Consider the following 23819-nt stretch of genomic DNA (forward strand, 5'->3'; position numbering starts at 1 on the left):
CCCCTGCTTTTTTTGTATTGCTGTTTGCTTGGTAGGTCCTTCTCCAGCCTTTGATTCTCAGCCTATTTTTGTCTGTAGCCTTGAGATGTGTCTCCTGTAGGCAGCAAATTGATGGGTTGTGTTTTCTAAGCCATTCTGCAAGTCTCAGTCTTTTAATGCCTGAGTTCAGGCCATTGATATTCAGGGTTATTATCTCCATGTGCAGACTCTGTGATGCCATTTTATACTTTTTGTGTTGGGAGTTTTCCTACTTTCCTTTCTCATTAGTGTGTGTTTTGTGTGTGTATCATTCTTGACTTCTTTCCATCCTTAAGCCATTGCTATCTTGGGGTCTGTTTTCTCTTTGTTGTGCTCTGGGTGAGGTTGTTCTATGTGGTGGTCTCTTATTTGTGCTTGGTGAGTGTTGTTCTTCTGCCCATACTGAGTCAGCGAGGATCTTTTGTAAGGTTGGGTTTGTTGTAACGTATTTTTTGAGTTTTTCCTTGTCTGGGAAGACTTTTACTTCTCCATCGATCTTGATCGATAATTTGGCTGGGTAGAGTATTCTTGGATTTGCGTTGTTTTCTTTCAATTTTTGGAATATGTTACTCCACTCTCTCCTTTTTTTCATAGTTTCTGCTAATAGGTCTGAGCATATCCTTATGTGGGAACCTTTATATGTGATTGCTTGCTTTTCCCTAGCTGCTCTCATGATTTTCTCCTTTTCCTCAAAGTTTGAAAGTTTAACTATTATGTGCCTTGGTGATTTCTTCTTGGGGTCCTGTCGTGCTGGTGTTCTTTCAGCCTCCTGGATGGTTGCTTGGTTTTCATTCATTAGGCTGGGGAAGTTTTCCTCCAAGAATTCTCTCGCTATTGTTGCAGATGACTTCTTTGTTGTGTCTTCCTCCGGTAAGCCAATAATTCTAATGTTGTTCCGCTTCATAGCATCAGACATAGCTCTTAGATTTTCTTCGGCTTCTCTGATGCTCTTATTAGATTTTTGTTCACGTTTATTAAAGTCTGCTTGGCTGTCCTCGACGACACTGATGCGGTTCTCTGATTCCTCCAATCGATTCTCAAGGAACATGATTCTGCTATTGTTTTTCGTTACCTGCTCCTCAAGCTCCTGTATTTTCCTTTGGTATATGTCTTTTATCTCCTCTGTCATTTCATCCTTTTTCTGTAGTGTTTCCCTCATATTCTGCATCGCTCCAAGCACCATTCTGAGAGCTTCTTTGTATGGCATCTCAATGTCTGCTTCTTCTATGTATGTTGTTATGTTCAGGACATCTTCCTTTGCCTTTTGTTTCTCCTGTTTTTTCGTTGAGGTCGTTGGGGGTGATGGCTGTTTGCGTTGTGTTGTTTTTGAGGGACCAGGTGCCATTTTCTAGTCTCTCTCTGGAAGACTTATAGGAATTCTTCTTCGATCTGCCTACAGCTGATTTTGCTATGGGATTAACCTACCACTTTATCTTCCTGTGGCTTCCCTATCAGGGGAGTGCCCCAGATGGCAGATCGACTGCCTGCACCAGTGTTGCAGAGGCTGGGCTGAAGTTCCTGCTATTGGTTTGAATATTGATAAGTGTTGGCTGAGCTGCCTTATGTCCCCAGGTACACAGGCAGGAACTCCCTGGTGAGAAGTCTGAGGAGTATCCCCTGGAGAGCAAGCAGGCCTTACCCTAGCCTTGGGCTATCTATTCAGGGTGGAGCTCACCTAGCTGGGTGTGACCCAGGCGCAAATGTCCTAGGGCAATGGGAGTGCCCCGTAAGTCCTCAATGGAGTGTGAGAGAGCAAGGCAGGAACAAGGGGGGTGAGAAAAATCAAAAAGTGAGACTAGACTGTGCAGGGGTCTAGTGAGGGAAGCAAAAGAAACTATGTAGCTGAGTCCCACTCCCTGCCTGTGGATCTACAAGGGCTTACTCCCTGCCCCAAGCCCCAGCGGTAGTTCGCAGCTGAGCCCCAAGAAGGGTCACAAGAAAACTGCTGAGCCGCCCCCAGAGAAATGGGGGCACAGAGAGTAGAGATGTTAACAGATGCCGCCGTGTAGCTGAAGCTTGATCCCTGCCTATGGAGCTGTGGGGGTTTGGGTTTATTCCCTGCTCAGACCATGCAGCGCGGCTGCGGCTGTGCCTTGAAAAAGCCCCTGCGCAGCCCTCCAAGGCTGTGTGGGAATATAAAGCAGAGACGCAAACAGAAGCAACAATGTAGATAAGCAACAATGTAGATGAACCCCGATCCCTGCCGGTGGAGCCGCCCGGTGGAGCCGCAAGCGTCCTGTTCCTGCCCTGAGGCAGATAGGGAAAAACTGTGGCTGTGCTGAGACCAAGCCCTGCTACAGGCTCCAAATGGTCCCGGCTTGGGCAGATCTGGCAACTGGACTAGGGTCGAGCCCCAGCCGGCTTCCACTGAGGTAAGCCAAAAGCCCCCAGCCCCTCAAAACCCCGTGGATCTGTGCCTACTTATCTTTATGATGCACCTCCTGCGATCCAGTGGAGTTGAATTTCACTCTGAGCAACTCTCCTGGGCTGGATTCTGCGGAGTCCCTCTGGTGTGTGTCACTCCATCGCCATCGTCCCGGAAGTCCCCATTTGTGTATATTATTATGACTAACTTGTATTCTGTTCATTACTTGAAGAAAATTTCATTTTGACTCATTCTTTTTTTGTTGTTGTTTTCCAATGAATTTCCCAAAATTTTACTATGAAAATAAATCTCTATTTTACCTTTATTTGTGGTTGATATTTTTATAAGTGTTCAAAAGAAAATGGTCATTTTATTATGGTGATTTTTTTGTATAAAATAAATAAACCTTATACTAGGCACTTTGCACTTTACAGTAGAGTAAAGAAGATACAAACTCATCATCTACACATCACCCTGTTCTCTGTACTCTGACCTGGATAGTTTCACCATCTTTACCTCGCTAAAAGTCTACCTCTATCTCCTTGTCTCAGTGATGTCACCATACTCTCTTTGGAATGCTCATGTCTCCATTAAATTCATTCAAGAATGTCCCTTCAGGAAGAATGTCAGAATAAATTCCTGAAGCTTACCAGAATAATTTCCCTTCTCACATGGATCTTCTTTCTATACTCTCTATCCAATATCTGAAAACAAATAGTCTAGCATTTTGTCCAATTTTCTAATTATTTATAAAGAAGACCACTTTATTCTTACTTAAACTATCGTAGCCAGATAAAAATCTCACTTGTTTTAATACATATGTTGATCTGGTACTTTTAGAGCTTTTAATCTTACCCTCAATTTCTTTTCTCTACCCTTGTGGGAACCAAATCACATCCCATTTAAATGTTCTTTCAATTTGAGAACAAAAATAAGTTTGAAGTGCTAAGATCAGAGCTGTACAGTAAACAGGGCAAGTTTTCCCAATGAAATTTTCATAGGACTAATGCATGTTTGAACTAAACTACTTTTTATTTTTTAAGAAATAGAGATCTTTTGGCACTATAAATTTTAACTTTTGCACGTTATATCTTAATATTCAACTCCCAGTCGACTTTTTGGCATGAGCTTGTGAAGCTGAATATTGCAAGAGAAAAACATTCATAATTCTGACTGATCTCAATTTAAATGTATGAGTGCTAACCTTAAAGTCCTTTGTCGTTCTCATTGCTCAGAAACCAAACTACATTTCTCAATCTATTTTCACCCCAATTTCTTAGGAAGCTATTTCATGCTTCTCTTTTTCTGAAAAATATCCATAACCACCGCAGTCATCATCACTCTCTGCTAATATTCATACTTAACAGTTTGCTAAGAACATGACTTAATCAAAAGAGAATCTTTGAAGCAGCCCAGTGCCCACCTACCAAGGGACCTGCATGATGAACCATGTGCTTCCTAGCTAAAGCTGCCACTTCCATTTGTGTGCTATACCCTCCTTCCTGTTACATATTCAAAAGCTATGCTGTGAGAGTGCGGCGCCCTCTCTAACACATCTCTCAAACTTTCACTCCATGTTGCATTTTCACTGTGAGCACATAGACGTGGTAACTACTGGACACATCACAGAATTGATGCCTCTTAATTTTATGACATTGTTATTAAGAAGCAGTGTGAACGATTATTTATATTTATTCTTCCACATGTTATACTTTACTACTTTGTGATATGATTTGTATAAAAATCAATACAATGTTACATCTCACTTATTGATTCCTTTAACTATAACCCAAGATGAATTTACTAGAGTTCACTAAGTATGTGAATAGTTATGTGCAGTATAACTAATTTAAAGATTTGTATTCTATTTATCTTTTTTTATATATAAAGGATTCCATAAGAATGGGAAGACAGATAACTATCACTTAGTGAGGTTATTCCCATTCCCTAAAATTGTATCTCTGACTAGGAGTAAGTAGTAGAAATAAGAATAGAGACACTGGTTAAATGCAGTGTGTTTTTAATGGATATTTGGGAAAAAACAAGGTAGATTTACTTATTTAGTTTCTCAATCTATGAACTATTTAGTATAGTAGTACATGAGCATGAAAACAGAACAACAGCTGTGTGGCAAAATGAATTCAGGAAACATGATGACTATTTTAATTTAAGTGGCATGCACATAAATTAAATCATTGTTTAGAAAATGAGACTGTAAGAATTATTTTAATGATGCAGACATACCTTTATATATGATTTGTATATTTATTTGATGAATATATATTTATATATTAATATGTATGCATGCATACATAAGTTTGTGGATATATAAACACACATTCTGGTGATACTGAGAGTTAGTCATTGAGCTGCTAACTGAAAAGCCCTGGGCCCAAATTGACTATTTGCTCCATGGGAGAAGATGAAGCTGCCTGCTCCAATTGAGATTTGAAGCCTCAGGAACCCAAAGAGGCTTACATTTTATGTAATGTGTGAATATAAGTATGTATGTAATTTATGTATGGTGGTTACTTTTTATGTCAACTTTCACCAGGGCAAAAATGTAGGGGCGGAGTCCAACCTTTAAATCAGATAGAAGCCTAATGATGCCTTCTTAGGGGTGTGGCTCAGATAGCAGAGACATGGAGGATCTACTCCTCTTTCTAGCCCTTCACATTCCTCCTTGCTGGGACTCTGTGTCTGTCTCTAAGGGTGACTCCATATGGTTTTGCCAACATGCACGGCTATCTAGGCTCTCCCATAATTCCATAGGCCTTGGATCCACATGATTCTTCACCCATTGTCCTATGATTTCCCTCCTTCCTACCTCCCTCGTGAATCTGAAGAGGGCTACAGGTAACATTGAATCCATGTACTTGTGTTGGACTTGGCTGAGATTCTTTCTTTATATAAAGTTCTTTATAACATATATTTTAATGCCACTGATTTTGTTTCTCTAGACAGTCCAGCCTATCACAATCTGGTACTTAGAAGTAGGTACACCTTTGTTTCTAAGGAAACAAAGCTTAAAGATGGAGGGTGAAAGCATCCATGAGATCTGCCTTATGACAATCAGCTGAAAAAGGATTTTATTTCTTTTTTGGATAGTCAGAAGGGGAAAGATGGTTTTGGGCAAGGGTATAGTGGCATAGTGGTTACAAGTTGGGTTGCTAACCACAAGGGCAGCAGTTCAAAACCATTAGCTGCTTTGCAGGAGAACAACAGAACTTTCTACTCCTATAAAGAGTTACAGTCTTGGAAAGTTACAGGGACAGTTCTAGCCTGTCCTATAGGGTATTCATGAGTCAGAATTGAGTAGACCACAATACACTTAGCTTTTATTTATTTGTTTGTTTAGTTATTCCTACGTGAAGTAAAGCAAAGCATTTTAATGGATACTAGGTGGAAGCTCAGGGAGGGAGAAGCAGCTTTTGGACTTCTCTCGGGCAAAAGCTATGCTGCTTAAAAAAATGGCTGCTGGATTCTTCCCAGGGCCTTCGGCCATATACATACTAATGGGATAGTCTACGTAAGAATGAAAGAGGAACTTTAGTGAATTCTGTTTTGATCCTGCATTATTTAGGAAAATAGAGTAGACATTAAGCTTAAGGTGTTTAATTATTTACTTCTCTGATAACTTCAGTTGTGAATTCACACTTAGAACCTGTAGGCTGAGTAATTTCTTGTTGCGTTTTGGTTAAGGTTCAAGTTAGGGGATAAGTGTATAACCTAAGTGATTTATTATTGTGTTATTGTAGAGTTGCTCTCACTCACAATGACAGAATCAGCCTGGAAAGAAATAAAAAATACACAGACCTAGCTTCTAAGGGAGGACCATTAGCCAGATGTTTCCTTTTAGAACACAGATAGGGTGTGAAGGTGGACAGGGGCAATCATGTCCTTTGATGTAAACCTGCCATTCAGATATTCCTTTTGGACGGGCACACATTTGTACCTTAAGGAGAGTAGTGCAATATAAAAATGTCTGATACTCAGAAAATGCAGACTGTATCCCTGGATGGGAAAGTGATTAGACTATAAGGCAAAATGGAAAAACACAAATGAGCTAGCATCTAAAGAAGTATAAAAACCAAGACCGTATGAGAATAGACAAGATACTCTTAGATTTAAAAAACATACATTTTATTGGGAACACGTACAACTCTTATCACATCCCATACATTCATTTGTATTTTTGTTGCCATCATCATTCTCAAAATATTTTCTTTCTGCTTGAGCCTTGGTATCAGTTCCTCATTTTTCCCCTCCATTCTCTACCCTCCTTCCATCCAGAACGCTTGGTAATATATACATTGTTATTATTATGTATACATGACTCACACTGATGGATGCCTCCCTTCACCCACTTTTCTGCTGTCCATCCCCCATTTTCTCCTCAATCTTACCCTTTCCCTTCTGGTATCACTACTCTCATTATTGGTCCTGAGGGGTTCATCTATCCTGGATTCCCTGTGTTTCCAGCTCTTATCTGTACTAGTGTGCATCCTCTGGTCTAGCCGGATTTGTAAGGTAGAATTGGGATCATGATGGTGGAGGGAAGGAAGCATCAAAGAACTAGAGGAAAGTTGTATGTTTCCTTGTTGCTATACTGCACACTGACAGGTTCATCTCCTTCCCGCGACCCTTCTGTAAGGGGATGATCAATTGCACACAGATGGGCTTTGGGTCTCCACTCCGCACTTCTCCTCATTCACAATGATATGATGTTTTTGTACTTTGATGCCGGATACTTCATCTTATAGACACCTTGTGATCACACAGGCTAGTGTTTTCTTCCATGTGGGCTTTTGTTGCTTTTCAGCTAGATGGCAGCTTGTTTATCCTCAAGCCTTTAAGACCCAGACACTATATCTTTTGATAGCCAAGTACCATAAGTTGTCTTCATCACATTTGCTTATGCACCTGCTTTGTCTTCAGTGATCTTGTGGGGAGGGTGAACATCATTTAAAGCCAGATTATTAGAACAAAGTGTTCTTGCATTGAGGGAGTACTTGAGTAGAGGTCCAATGTCCATCTGCTACCTTAGTACTAAACCTATAAATATATGCACATAGATCTATTTCCCCATTGTCATATATAAACATATTGACATATGTAAATGTCTGTATTTCGACCTCTATAAATGCCCTTAGCTTGCTAGTTTTGTCCTCTATTTCCTTTTACTTTCCTCTTGTCCCATTATCATGTTCAACCTACATTTGTGTTTCAGTGATTTCTCTGGGTTACACTGCCCTTGATCAAGCTCTACCAGGCTGCCTGCACCCTCCTCACCATCGATTTGGATCACTGTTATTCCCTTGTCCCTGGGTTTGTTAACACCCACTTCCATTCCCCCTCCTCCACATCTCCCATGCCCCACCCCCCCCAACAGTCAGGTCAGTTCCATTGTTTTCTCCTCCAAATGGTTTATCCCACCTATCTTATTTAGATAGAGCTGCAGAGATAATAATGTGTGCACAAAAACAAGACAGAGCAAACAAAGTAACAAAAGAAAACAAACAACAATGATAAAAATAGAAAGAAAAGTCTATAAATAGTTTGTTGACCTTTAGAATGTTTTCCAATCAAGTCTGATGGTGTGCCATGCCTGGCCCCAAATCTATTTTTGGTATTCCCTGGAGACTTTGTTGCTCTGCTTCCCTTGCTGTTCTGTTGCACACCCTCAGTGTTTCGCCTCAGTGTTTGTGGGTTCAGATTGGGTGTGATTCCCACACTGTGTCTCAAGTGTTGTCCCCGTTGGCACTATGGGTCAGTGAGGGACATTGTGTCTCATAGTGTGGCCAGCCCTATGGTCCTCTCTGTTCATTGGCTGCTGTCTAAGCAGGAATATTGTCCTCAGGGCTTTTGGGGCCAGCATGTGCTCCACTCTATCTTCCTCCTCCTTTATTTACTCCTGTGTGTTCTGATCAGATATGTCCCACTCCCTGAGCAGTAGATTCAGTGCCAACCTCTAAAGTGAATTCTTCTGCAGGGAGTCGGGGCTGTCCACATAGCTGGGATTGGGGCAGGCTCCTCAGACCTCTCAACGGTTCCCTACTTCGTGCCGTTTTGTTGCATTCACATCTTGGAACACTAAGTTGAAGTCTGGTACCTCCTACCCTGTGGAGATATGAACAATACCCTCTCCTTGGGTGGGTTAGTGCCCTGTTCCCCCGCTACCCAGACCTTTTTTTCTTTGCCCCCGTCCTTTTTAGTTAACTACCATTGTATCCCTAGATTTGGTTTGACCCCAGCCATACTACCTTGACTTCATCTTGTATGGTAGCTTTTTCCCTATGTCCATTTTGCAATTTTAAGCTTACCTCAGTGAACTCCTGCTGTACTGGTCCTCTTATGCGTGGAGGACTTTGCTTAGCATCATTTCCTCCAGTTCTTCCCATGCGGTGATGTGTTTCATCTGTTCCTCATTGCTTTTTAGGGATGAGTAGTACTCCATTGTATGTATGTACCCCAACTTTTTAATCCATTCGTCTGTTGATGGAAACTTGGGTTGTTTCCAACTTCTTGCAACTGTGAACTGTGCTGTGATGAACATTGGAGCACAGATGGTTGGTTTCTTGCCTCTTCTGGGTAAATGCCCAGTAGAGGGATTGCTGGGTCATATGGTAGTTCAATTTCCATCTGTTTTAGAAATTTGCCAAATCGATTTCCATAGTGCCTGTACATACCTATAGGTCCACCAGCAGCGTGAGAGAGTTCCTATCTCACTACAATCTCTCCAACACTTGTTGCTTTTTGATTTTTTGAAATGGGCTATCTTTGAAGGCGTTAGGTGGTATCTCATAGTTGTTTTAATTTGCATTTCTCATACAGTTAATGATTGGGAACATTATGTTTACTGGTCATTCGGATTTCATACTCTGTAACCCTTCTGTTCAGGTCCTTTGCCCACCTCCTCAGTGGGCAGTTAGTTTTTCTCTTATTGTAAGCCTGCAACGTATTGTACATCTTAGTAATCAGGCCTTTGTCTGATATGTCATTCCTAAAGATGTTTTCGCAGTCCATGGGCTCACTTATTACTCTCGGTGAATTCTTTCGTGTACACAGGTGTTTTATCTTCAGTATATCCCACTTGTCAATTTGTGCCTCTTTGTCTTTTTGTCCTTCCCTATTTCTGATAGCCTATGTACTCCCTGTGCCAAAGTTCTCAGGTTTGTCCCAATTCCCTCATTAATGATCCTGATTGTTTGGAGTTTAACCTCAAGGTCTGTGATCCACCTTGAGTTTCCTCTTGTGCATGAAGTTAGGTAAGAATCTTGCTTCATTTTTCTGTAGGTAGATATCCATTTTTTCCAGCACAATTTATTGAAAAGGTCATTTGCTCCCCATTTGATATTTTTTGGGCCCTCATCAAAAATCAGTTGCCTGTTTGCTGATGTTTTTATTTCTGGATCTCCAGCTCTTTTTCTGAGTATATGTCATTAGACCAGTACCACACTATTTTGACTACCGTGGTCATAAAATACGTGCTATAGTCAGATAGAGTAAGCCCTCCCACTTTTATTTTTGGGTTTTGTGTTGTTTTCTATTGGTCTGAATATCTGTCATTGCCATGCGATTTTGACCACTGTGGCTGTGTAATAGTTGCTGAAGTCAGGTAAAGCAAGCCCTCCCACTGTGTCCTTCTTGAGGAGTTCTCTGTGAATTCTGGGCTTCTTTCCTCTACATATAAAGTTGGTAATCAGTTTTTCCATTTCTTTGATGGAAGATGAGGGTAATTCTATCAGGATTGCATTATACTTATATAGTTTCTTGGACAGAACTGGCTTCTTTACTATATTGAGTCTTCTAATCCATGAGCATGGGACATTCTTCCATTTTTTTAGGTTACTCTTGGTTTATTGAAATAGTGTTCTGTATTTTTCCTCATATGAGTCTTTTGTTTTTTAGTGAGGTATATCCCTATGTATTTCAATTTGTGCTTGGCTATTGTGAAAGGTAGCACCTTTTGATCTTCTCTTCTTTGGTCTTTCTGATGTGTATAGCAGTCTGATCGAGTTCTGCTTGCTGATCTTATATTCTGCCATTCTGTCATATTCCTCTATTGTTTCCAGTACTCCCCTTGTGAAGCTTTGGGGATTTTCCATATATAAAATCACATCATCTGCAAATAATGATAATTTCACTGCTTTCTTCCCCAGGCAAATACCTTTGATGTCTTTTCTTTGCCTTATGCTTTTAGCTATGACCTCCAGTGCTATGTTAAATAAGAGTGGGAACAATGGGCTTCCTTCTCTGGTCACCTTTATTAGTGGAATTGTTTTTGTCTTTTCTCCATTGACTACCACTTTGACTGTTGGTTTTTCATATATAGCTTGTACTATATTGAGGAATTTTCCTTCCATTCCTGTCTTCTTGAGTGTCTTAAACAAGAATTGGGTTGGATATTGTCAAATGCTTGTTCCCTACCAATTGATATTATGTTGTTCTTACCATGTTTCCTGCCAATGTGGTGAACAATACAAGTAATGGTCTTTTGTAGGTTGAAGCATCCTGCACCCCTAGTATAAATCCCAATTGTTCATGGTGAATTATTTGTTTTATATAAATTTGTATTCTATTGGCCAGTATTTTGTTGAGTTTTTTTGCATAGATGTTCATTAGGTATATTGGTCAGTAATTATCAATGCTTGTGGGATCCTTGCCTGGTTTTGGTATCACAGTTATACTAGCTTCATAGAAAGCATTTGCGAGTTTGCCATCTTTTTCTATGTTATGTAAGAGTTTGTGTAGGACTGGTATCAGTTCTTCCCTTAATGCTTGGCAGAATTTTCCTGTGAAGCCATCTTTTCTAGGGGATGTTTTTTTTCGTGGGAATCCCTTGATAACAATGTCTATTTATTCTATTTCTATGGGTCTGTTGAGATTCTTGACGTCCATTGGGGATAGGCTAGGAAGGGGTTATTTTCAAAGATTTTGTCCATGTCTTCCAAGTTGTTGAATTCATAGTACCGTGTAATTATCCGTTTTATTTCATTGGGGTCTATTGTAATGCCCCCTGTTTCATCCCTCATCCTTGCTTTTGAAATCTGTTCCTTTCTTTGGTTAGGTTTGCCAGTGGTCTGTTGATTCTTTTTTATCCTCTCAAAGAAACAACTTTAATCAGCATTATCATAAGTACTTGAGTATGAACTGACTCAAATCTAAGCTGAGTCACCTAATTTTACCACAGAAACTGGGAAAAGTATTGACTCAAGTATATGCTTATGGTGGGAAATACAGCAGCTACTGGTAAATTTCAAAATAAAAATAGATACCAATAAAATTACATTAATTGAGGCATCAATAGGTTAAATGTTTTCGAAGATTTATTTCAAAGAAAAACAGTAAACTAGTTCTGTAAGTGAAAAAGCTGGTCGGCCAAAACAATATGGTATCAACAACTATACACGCTGTGATACTGCATGTGCTGGGTTACTGCATATATTGCTTTATCACATGCTACAGCTGAGTGGAGGGCAGGTGTAAATGCCCTAGGCTAAGGGGGTGGCCTAGAGGTAGACAGTGGCATGTGATAGAAAAGGGAAGAGAAAAACACAACAACAACAACAGCAAAAAAAAACCTGAGCCTGCTGAGACTGTGTGGGGAAAGAGAAGAAATAAAAATAACAATAAACTGATCCCTGATCCCTGACTATGGAGCAAGAAAGGTTTAAACCGTGCCTTGATGCAGTGGCAAACTCTGGCTTTATTGAGATAAAGCCCTTGGGCCAGTTCCAAAAGATCCTGGCTGTGGCTGAGACAGTGGCAGGGCTAAGGTTAAACCCTAGCCAGCCTCCACAGCGGTAAGCTCAAAGTTCCCAGCTCCCCAAATTCTAGAGATTCTGTGCCTATTCATCTTTATGATGCTCCTTCTATGACCCAATAGTGTGGAATTTTTCTCTTAGTAACTCCCCTGTGCTGATTTTTACGGAATCCCTCTGGTATGTGTAACTCACTCACCATCTTGCCAGACTTCCAGTCTTAGAGATTTTATCTTGTTGACTTTCCAGATCTGTTAATATATGCACGCTGACTCTCACCCTCCTTTGTGATTGACTGCAGGGGCTAGTGGCTAGACATTATAGCTGGTTAAAAGAAAAGTTTAAATTTGAGGGCTTTAGAAAGAATTTTGTTTAGGATCTGATTGCACTAGTATTATATTGATTTCTTCTACCTCCTGTTATTGACATAATATGTGATAGAAAAAATACTGGAAATTATTATTAGAGAATTTGTAAGACCACCTTCAGTCTTTACTATAAGACATGCTAAATTGGCTATTAAGAATTCCCTTCAAGGAAAGACTTTTTTAAAAAAAAATAAGTTACAACCTGTTATTGTCAGCACATTCCCATTTGAAAATATATGCAACTAGAACTGTTGGGATTCTTTAAAAAAATAAAAGGTGACTTCAGCATTATTAATTTTGAGAAAGTATTTTGCCTGTGAATGTACCTAAGCCACAAAGTCTGTGTCCATCAACACTATTTTGTAGGACTGAAGGTTAAAAAGTAGTCAAATATGATGTTCTGATGCAGGAAATGTCAAGAATCTCTGATATTAAGTCCATAATATGTTAGACTAAGTTTCTCCATCCTTGCCTCTCAACAACATTCTGGCTTTACTTCTTTCAAGACAGATTGGTTTGTTCTTTTAGCAGTCCCTGGTACTTTCAATATTCTCCAAAATTAGAGTAAAATGTATCAATTCATATTCAGGTTTCCTTATTTAATGTCCAACTTTCACATCCATATAAGACAATGGAAAATACCATGGATTGTTTCAGGCATGCCTTAGTCCTCAAAGCAATACTTGCTTTTCAATACTCTACAAAGGTCTTTTGGAGCAGATTTATCTAAGGCAACTCATCTCTTGATCTCCTGGTTCCTACTTCCATGAGCATCTGCTGTGAATCCAAGCAAGATTAAATCCTAGACAGTTTAACCTTTCTCCATTTAGCATGCTAACTATTGGTCCACTTGTGAAGATTTTTGTCTTCTTTACATTAAACCACAATTCATACTGAAGGCTGAAATCCTTGATCTTCATCGACAAGTGCCTCAGGTCTTCCTCAACTTCAGCAAGCAAGGTTGTGTTATCCCCATGCAGCAGGTTGTTAATAAGCCATCCTCACATCCTGTTATCGTATTCTTCATCATATAATATTACTTCTCTGATGATTTTCTCAGCCTACAGATTAAATAAGTATGGTGAGAAGATAAACCCTGATGCCATCTTCCCTGAGATTAAACCATTCAGCAGTCATTTGTTATGATTACATAACTGACTCTTGATCCATGTACAAGTTCTGCATGGCACAATCAAGTTTTCTGTATTTCTCACTCTTCTCAAGTTTATCCATAGTTTATTATGGGCCACACAGTCAAAACCTCAGTATTGCCAATAAAGAACAAGCAAACATCTGGTATTCTCTGCTTTGATCTAAGATGCATTTAACAACATAAATGACATCCTTTGTTCTACATCCTTCTCTGAATCTGGCATAAGGCCATAGAAAATCACAAATGAATCATGATGCTGTGACATTATGTATATGAGAAAAATAAATTTACATATTTACTATAATCATAATTAAAATATAATAACTATTTCTTCAAAGTAATACTAAAATATCTTATCTACAATAACTACCTATATTTATCCAGTCTTTGAAATTTTTACTGCTAAAATATATGCATCTATCATAAGCAATAAAGCAATTACAATTATGAAAAATTAAAATGCCTCATGCTTCCAGTTAGCATCAGAAATCCTCATATAATTCACAACAGTAAGCTTATTGGCCAAAAATAATGATTTCTGTTTTGTGAAAAAGTACTTTAGTGATGTTACTGAAATGCATAACTTGTTTGTAATTGAAAATTTTGTGCATTTTCCTTATGAAAATATGTGACTAAATTTTAGTTGTTTTATATGTAGAAAATCACTGGCCTGTCTGTAATTGATAGGATGACTCTGAAAGCTTGGGAACTAATTCATCTGCAATTTGTATTGAAAAAATAGTCTACATTTAAGCATTTTTTTTGCTTATTTTGTTTTGTTTTCCTTTGTTTTTAATTTCCTGTCCATATGTTCAAAATATAACCATGCACTAAAATATGTTTTTACCCTATTCAGCATAGAGTGGGATCCTGAAGCATATAGCCTGGAGGATATGACATCATTTTCTAATATTACATGTTTGTAATATCATAAGGGATGCCACAAAACAGAAGAAATGTGAAAAAAACTTAATTATAATTTAAGAGATAATATTCCATTAAAATTTGATGTTCTCTTTGCAGTAAGTCCATTGGGAATTGTGCATAAAATTTCACTAATTAGTTTTAAATTGTGTATTCAAATGAATAGCTGTGTTATCCTATATGTTAACAGTTGTCACTTGAAATAATTACTATTTAGGTTTGTAAGCTATTCATTAAATGTCTGCCAAATTACTTAAAAATCATAATAGACATTTAATGGGTACTTTAAAACTGAAATAGAAATTACATTTGATTATAAGTAACTGTAAGTTTATAAAGCTATCATTATATGTCTATTAAGACCATTTAACTTAAGTGTTACATAATTAGAGAAGTGCCAGGATTTTAATTGCACATTTGCAAACTGCTAGCTTGCTTTGCTAAATATTCATTTTATCCACTACAGAAAAGTGTGAGTGAGACATGAAGTTTTTCTCTTTGTTCGTAAGGAACATTGCACGACACTCCATGGAATTAAATGATCTAACGAATGCAAATCATGCACAATAATGGGACCATATGCAAAAACTAAAAGGCAATTTATTTGGACTATGTCGCTTTATATGTAGAACACATTTCACTCATTTGCCCCCAAAGAAAAGCGTCTTCATAAAGCAAGGGCTTATAAGGGAAATTCATTTCCTTCCCCACCTTTCAGACATCTGATTGATATTGATGCTACTAAAAAATAGCTGAGGTGGAAAATAACTGCTATCAAATTATGATTCAGTGCTTACTTGCTTGTTCTTAGGAAGTACCTCCCCAGTTGCCAATAAAAAGGAAACAAACATAATTTCTCATTAATTATCATGCTAAGCAGTTATTTGTTATCACACAAGTTAAGTGCGGTATTAGAGAGAGATGAAATTACACTTTTATGCCTTGAAGTGTCAACTCATTTTGAAGTCAGGATTGGTATGCAAAATGCAAACAGACATACGTTTGTGATTTGGTTGCAGGTACAGTTCACTAGATAAAGTACCACAGACAGCAGGCTTTTGACGTACTAAAACTCTTTACACAGAGCTTTCCACTTTGGGTTCTTCGGTATACTGTATCTCCATTAGACACCCGAGGTTCCTATTTGGAAGCCTAGGGAAAAACCATTCTGCTGTGGGAAAATTTATTTCTATATCATTTCTTCTCTGAGTGTTTCTTCTTTCTGGGAACATTTGCATTTAAACAAGCTTTTGATTTTTCTGAAATCCATCTGCCAACACTTACCCTGTTTTTTTTTTTCATTCTGAATAAACATCACCTGTGAAGTATGTTGTAAACAAGATTGCTGCTCTCCTCTCTTGAATTTGTATGTATCGATTTAAAGTGATGGGATGGGGGCAACCTAGCACATTTAAAACTTCGAATGTGACTCACGATCTCCAGTCTCGTCATGTGTTCAAGGTAATCTTACAATTAAGGTAGTGGATTCATAAACTACATACTATCCTTGTGTCAATTTTTAGAAAAACTTCCAAAGATGAAAAGAGCTCATAGCAAAGATTATTACTGATTTAGATTTCCACAGTGACCCACTAACTTTTTTTCTATTTTAATGTTGGTATCTGGGTGTGCAATTAAAAAAGACCCTGCCCACCTGTGGAAAATCAGGTGATCTTCCATTGTGATCTATAGAGTGTCCACTGGCTAAATTTTGGAAGTAGATTATCATGTCTTGCTTCCTTGTTTGTCTTAGTCTGGCTAGTCCTGATGGACACACGGTGATTGAATAGCATGAATCTAAGATTAGTACATGAAACCCTTCTGTCTTACAAAGTGGGTGTCTGATACAGTGCCAGCAGATGAGCCCTAGACTGAAATACAATGCAATAGTTGCAAGAATAGAATCAAACAACCGGTGACAATGAAGATGGCACGGAATCCAGCTATGCTTTGTTCTATTGTGCTTGGGGTCACTGTGATTTGGAAAAAAACAAGAACAAATTAAAGATGGTTCAGATTTTAACATAGAGCCCGGGTGGCGTAGTGGCTGTGCACTGGCCAGCTACCACAGAGATCAACGATTGGAAACCGCCAGGTGCTCTGCAAGGACTCCCATAACCAGTAAAGGCCATGGAAACCCGCAGGGGATGATGGGATCACTATGAGTTGGAAATCAACTCTCAGCAAGTTGAATCCACATGACAGTGAGTTTTCCGGTTTTCTTGTTGTTTTTTGTTTTTTCGATATTAACAAATCTATTGATTTTGTTTTTGTTTTCATTTTTTTTCTTTGTGGATATTTTATGATTCAGATTATTAATCAAGTGACACCTTCAGGGCAAATTTATTACTTATCTCTAACTGTGTTTAGTATTTTTTATGAGACCACAATTGGGAATTTTCTTTATCTTAATCATATTTGACAAATGTCAATGCTCTGTATTCAAAAGGAGATGTTTGCCTTGGTGACCTTATTTAAACCCACTAACAAAGGCAGAATGGCCCAGGATAACTAGTGAGTTGTAGCATAGAGGTTGAAAAGTGGTAGCTCACTGGGTGTTCTGGATATTCTTGTTCATATTTCCAAACGGAGACAATTCATAATAAAATACAAATGCCCATTGATTTGTTCAATATGAGATGATTAAGTAGCAATCAAATCTATATGAAGTTGAGCCGCTGGAACCTTGGCTATTTCTATTACACTAGACAGAGTGATCCCATTTTCCAGCTTTATCATTCCTTATTATCTTTCCAATATCTTGACAAGGAGGTGCTATAATCACAATCATTCAAAAAATGGATTGAATGTATATAGATTTTAAGAATCCACCTATGGAGAGTCTGATGAATTTGATAAATTAGGACACAATGTTTTATGAAGGAATGTGAAGAAAAAGTAAATGAAGGTACATTTTGCCTGTATGAATTGTTATATATTATGGCATGTATTAAAAAGTTAGATCTGACTTATTTGTCTAGAGAAAGTCATAAAATTAATGTCATGGAAATGAATCCCAAGTTTAATAAATCTTGGATGAATGCACTTGTTTCTGCCTATATGACTCACAATAAAATGACCTCGTGTGGACATGGTGTAATAGATAGGGTTTTTCAAAGCACATGGATGTTTGCACGTTTTTTAACTGCAGGAAGAAAGGAGTAAGAGGAACCATCCATAAAAGGCCCCAAAGAATTCCAGTCTGGTAAATTTAACAAATGATTTTCTGATAGCTATTTACCCCTACAATGATTCAACAATATTCATTCTTTAAAAGCAAAACAACAACAAAATCCAGTGCATTCATATCCTTGGCAGGGAAAGAGAAAAAAATAGTCAACAACTGAAATGAGATTAAATACCTTGAAACAGCTGTTTATTATTTTAAATCATTTTCATTGATGTCTAATATACACAGAGAGAAAAACAGAAAACTAAACTGTGGAGCTAGTGTACTTCACACAAAGATAACATGTGCACACAACTGCCAGGCTTTCTACCAACGCATGCCAGTATGTCCCCAGGTGTTATTCATAATAGTCACCTATGTGACTTACACTTATATAGTTTTCTTGTGTAGCTCACTTCACGTCACATTTTCCTAAGAAAGGGCGATAAACATTTGTGCACCTATTATTTAATCCATCTATTACTTTTAATGCAATTTTAATGTAACATAATTTACTTTTAATGTAATTTTAGTGGCTTTGTGAATTATCTTGTAAAAGACTTATGCAGTAGATTTTTACAAGCTTGCATAAAAGTTCTATACTCTTTCAATTTCAATTTTTCCCAAGAACATTGTGAAATCCACTATTGCTGTGAAGCTTTGAAAATGTAGGTTTTCATTGTCTTTAAACCTAGGACTATAATAGCGGTGTGAACATCTGTTTATATTGAGTAGACCATGGCAGAATGTTTCACAAACAAGTGCGTCCAATTTCTAACAATAGAGTTTAGAAGAGCCTCATCTGGTCCACATTCTGACCTCCACTTGGTTGCATGATATTTTGATATGCATGCACATATATCTGCATATCTATATTATTGGCTATTCTCGTAGGGATGTAGTGGTCTTAAATTTTATGTTCCTAATTTTAATAAAATTGAGTAGATATAAATATGTACTTGGGTAATTTCGATATCAACAACAAGTTGTTTCATCTTTTAAAGCATATTTTATGTATTATTGCTTTATTATTTTATTTTGATATTTAGTTGTTTGGAAGAATAGCAAAGCGCATATAGAGAATTTCTATTTTTATATAGTTACTTAGGGTACTTTAATATTAACTTAAGCATTATACTTTAGAAAAATAAGAAAGTAATATTAGTAATTAATGTTAACTAAACCTCAGACAGATATAACTAGCTTTGGGGTTTTTCCCCAAATGTATTTTCTATCACGTCATCCAGATTCAAAGCAGGATACATGTTGCACTGAGTCATTATGTCTCTTCAATCTGCTTCAGTCTGTGACACTTAGTCTTTTAGTCTTTCCTTGTCTCTCATAATGTGTTCCTTTAAAGAATTCTGATTGCAAGGTTTTGTACATTTGCATATGTTCCTTATCCATTTAAATATTTTGCTTTGTAAAGCACCTCTGGAACTTTGTTTTAAATCATTATTATTCTCAGTTACATTTTTGTAGAATATCTCAATATTTTAATTAATTCTTCACGTTCCTAATTAATATGCATTGTGAATATTTCTCCTCTCTCCCTTCTGGGATTTGCTTGATTCTTCTCATCATGGTGACTTTTCATCAAGAGAAGGTTCCATTTTAATGCGGTTTGTTTGTAAACTTTTAAATTATGATTTCTGATTTGATGTCAAGACTAAGAGAAACTTTTATAATATAAAAGAATGAGGATATTCTCTTCTGCTACTTACTAGAGCAGTATTGTTCAAGATAACTTTGTGTGAAAATACTTCATTCTTTAACCACACACAGTGATTGAGCACTTGATATGTAGTTAGAAAGAACAGAATTTTATATTTATTTTAATGTAATTCATTCCAAACAGAACTATGACTTTAACTGTAAACCATACACTATCATCTTTGTCAGGTTACATAGAAGCACAACAGTCTTCTGGCATTCCCATCCTTCACAGCATTCTCCATGACTTGTTATGATTCACACAGTCACATTCCTTTGTATAGTCAATAAATCTCAGGTACACCTTCCCACCCACCAGAGATTCTGCTTTCAGTCAAGATTCATCTGATATCTAAAGTGATAGCTCTTCTTCCATGACCTCATCTGAAGTCAGCTTTAATTTCTGACAATTCCCTGTCAATGTACTTATATAACTATTTTTTCGTTAACACTGGAAAATTTTTACTTGCATGTGTTATACAGTGCCATAATTCTATATGTACTGTTAAATAAAACACAACCATTTAGAGCTTTAAAGTCATACTGTCAGTGTTGAAGAACATCATACTAAATTGGGAAAAACTGAAACATTTCACTTGACAAAAATAACTAGACAAGGATCACAACCCTTTTTCAAAATCATGTTGGAAATACCAGCTAGAATCATTACACATCGGGGGTGGGGGGTGGGGGTGGAAATCAAGGCAATATAATTAAGCAAGGAAGAAGTTATATGCAGGTATTAGAGAGAGAGAACTCCAAGGACTGATGGAAACAATTGAGGGATTTAGCCAAGGAGCTAGATACAAGATGAGCAAGCAGAAATCGATAGCACTCCTATATATACATGAAGAGAGCTCTGAAGAAGAGTTCAAGAAAACAATATCATTTAAAATAGCCACACCTAACAAGATCAAATAAAAATGATACTCACTACCATTGGGTCAATGCTGAGTAATAGTAACCCCCTCACCCCATGGGTTTGTAACTACAGACTCACTATTTATGGAAGTAGAAAACCCAGTTTTTTTCCCATGGAGCTGCTGATCATTTAAAACTGTCGTCCATGTAGATCACAGCCCAAAACGTAACCACTACATCACTAGGACACCAACTTGACAAAAGACCTGTTCAGAAACTAGAATTAAATCTATAAAAAGAAAACTAGAATCAGATCAAAAGGTCAGAATAGGCTCAGAATATCTGAAACTGAAGTAATTCAAGAAAAATTCAAGCGACAAGTTGCAATCTTGAAAGAGTCCCTCAGTAAAATGTTGAATGATACAAGAAGCATCAAGGAAAGATAGAAAGAATGCACAGTTACCATTCTAAAAGAACTAATCAACATCCCACCAGTTAAGGACGTAGCATATGAGCAAAAAAGCAACAGTGTTGAAGGAAGAAGTTCATACTGCACTGAATACATTAGCCAAAAACAAAGCTCCAGGAATTCATGGAATACTCCCTGAAATGTTTCAGCAAGCTGAAGAAGCACTACAAGCACTCACTCATCTATTACAGGAAAGTTTGAAGACAGCTTCCTAGCCAACTGATTTGAAGAGATCCAGTTATGCCAATTCCAAATGAAAGGTGACCCCACAGAATGCTCAAAATATAGAATAATACTATTGATATCATATGCAAGTAAATTTTTGCTTATGATAATCCAACTACGGCTACAGCAGTATATTGGCAGGGAATTTCAAGAAGTTTAGGTTGGATTCAGAACAGGACATGGAACAATGAATATTCATTACTGATGACTGTTGGATCTTGGTTCAAATCAGAGAACCTGGAAATTGGTTACTTGCGTTCCATTGACTATTCAAAGGCATTTGACATTATAGATCTAATAAACTGTGAATAACCTTGAGAAGAATGGGAATTCCAGAAACTTTATTGTGCTCATGAGAGACTTGTACATGGCTCAAAGGCAGTTGTGTGGAAAGAGCAAGGTGTACTGTATGGCTTAAAATCAGAAAAGGTGTGCATCAGGGTGATATCCTTTCACCATAATTATTCAATCTGCATGTGAACAAATCATCAGAAAAGCTGGATTATATAAAGAAGAATATGGTACCAAGGTTAAAGGAAGGTATATTAATAACATGTGATATGCAGATGACACAACCTTGCTTATGTAAAGTGAGGAGGAAATGGAGCGCCTGAGGATGAAATCCAAGGATTGAAGTGTTCAGTATGGATTATGGATCAATTTAATGAAGACCAAAATCTTCACCACTGGAATAAGAGACAATATCATGAAGTTTCAAGGATTTTGTCTTGCTTGGATCTACAATCAATGCTCATGGAAGCAGAAGTCAAAATATTGAAAGGCGTATTGCATTACATAAATCTGCTTCACAAAACCTTTTCAGAGTATTGAGAAGCAAGGTAGTTATTTTTTAGGACTAAGGTGTGCCTGACCTAAGCCTAGGTATCTTCAATTGCTTCATGTGCATGTGAAAGTTGGACATCGAATAAGGAAAATCAAAGAAAATCAATGCATTTGAATGGTGGTGTTGGAGAAGAATATTGAAAGTGCCATGAACTGCTAAAAGTCCAACTGATCTGTGTTTGAAGAAGTAAGACCAGAGTGCTTTTGAAAGGCAATTATAGCAATAATTCATCTTATATATTGGGGACATATTGTCAGGAGAGACCAGTCCCTGGAGAAAGAAATCATGGTTGGAAAAGTGGAAAGACAGCCAAAAAGAGGAAGAGCCTCAGTGAAGTGGATTGACCCAGTGTATGCATAAATAGACTCAGTGAGCATAAAACAACTGTGAGGAATGCACAGGCCAGGGCAGTGCTTCGTTCTGTGGAGCATTATGTCGCTATGGGTCAGAGCAAACTTGCTGGCCCCTAAGAGCCACAACAACCAAGCAAATTATAGAACACTAGTATTAGACACCATACGATAACTACACAAGTGGAAGAATATCTCATCTTTATGCATTGGAAGGCTTAATATTGTGAAAATTTTACTACAAATTAAAGTAATCTACCAAAAAAAACTATTCTGGTCTAAATCCAAACTTCAATCTTTAAATAAGTAGAAAAACTAATTAACAACTTCATAGGGAGAGGGAAGAGACCTAGGATAAGCAAAGAAATATTCCAAAGAATAATAAAGTAGGAGTGCATTCATCTCCTGAATTCAAAAATAACTAAACAGACACCGTCATTAAATTACTGGTGTATTGATAGATACTTAACTAATGAGATGAAATAGAAAATTCAGAAATAAAATCATGCATGTACAGGCAACTGTTTTTTGATAGAGGTGTGAAACACAATGAATGAGAAAAAGATACAATCTTGAACAAAATGAAGCTGGAAAAATTGAACCACCATCTGCAGAAAAATGAAACAGGATCCATACCTTATATAATGGCCAAACATGAACTCAAGATGGATTTAATATTATTATTAATTGCCATATATACTTGGGTATTTGCCGAGTTTTTTTTTTTTTTTTGCCGAGTTTTTAAGCACAAAAAATATTCTGAAAAACTGAGGTTCGGCTTATACACAGGTCAGTGGTAACCCAGCAAGGTATAACATCTTGCTGCACCCTCCCTCAGGTACTGGGGCCAGCGCCCTTTATCTCGTGGGTGATTGCTGTTTCTCCACGCTGTTCATTCACCTCCGCTGTTCATTCAGTCACCTCTGCTGACTGCAGGGCTTTGAATGTTTGTTTACTCACATCTAACCAATCAGAGTCATCCTATGATGTGGACGGCTCCAATTCTCAGAAGCACCTGTAGTGATTCACTTACACAGGCAGTTGAGCTGGTAAGGATGTGTCCTCTGTGGATGTGCTCAGTCTCTCCCCTCTGGACTCTGTGTTAATTCACATCCTGCATCCCCCACCTGCATGGACTACCCCCCACTCCCGGCTAACACGTTGTGGGGGAGGGGGGGAAGAGGCATTACAATGGACGTTCTTTTTCAAAGTCTTGTTTTTTTATCCTATTAGAAATGGATCCTCTTGAACCAAAACAAAAACGCTGGTCATATGAGGCTGGTTTCAAAATGAAGGTTGTGTCAAGAGCAGAAGAGAGCAATAACAGCATTGCAAGTAGGGAATTCTGTGTTAACGAAAAGAAGTGAGGGAGTGGCAGAAATTGAAGGCTGACTTGGAACAGATTCCAAAAGCTAAAAAAGCTCATTGTGGTTTAACGTCTTTTTATGGGGCTCTAGAGATTGAATTGCATAAATGGGTTATGGAGTGTCGTCAAAATGGTTACTGCATAACACGCATGGGAATCCGCATACGTGCTCTACAAATGGCTAAGGATGACAAATATAAAGCACCAGGCATTGGAAAATTTGCTGCATC

Source organism: Tenrec ecaudatus, chromosome 2 (assembly GCF_050624435.1).
Source record: "Tenrec ecaudatus isolate mTenEca1 chromosome 2, mTenEca1.hap1, whole genome shotgun sequence".
Classification (NCBI taxonomy): domain Eukaryota; kingdom Metazoa; phylum Chordata; class Mammalia; order Afrosoricida; family Tenrecidae; genus Tenrec; species Tenrec ecaudatus.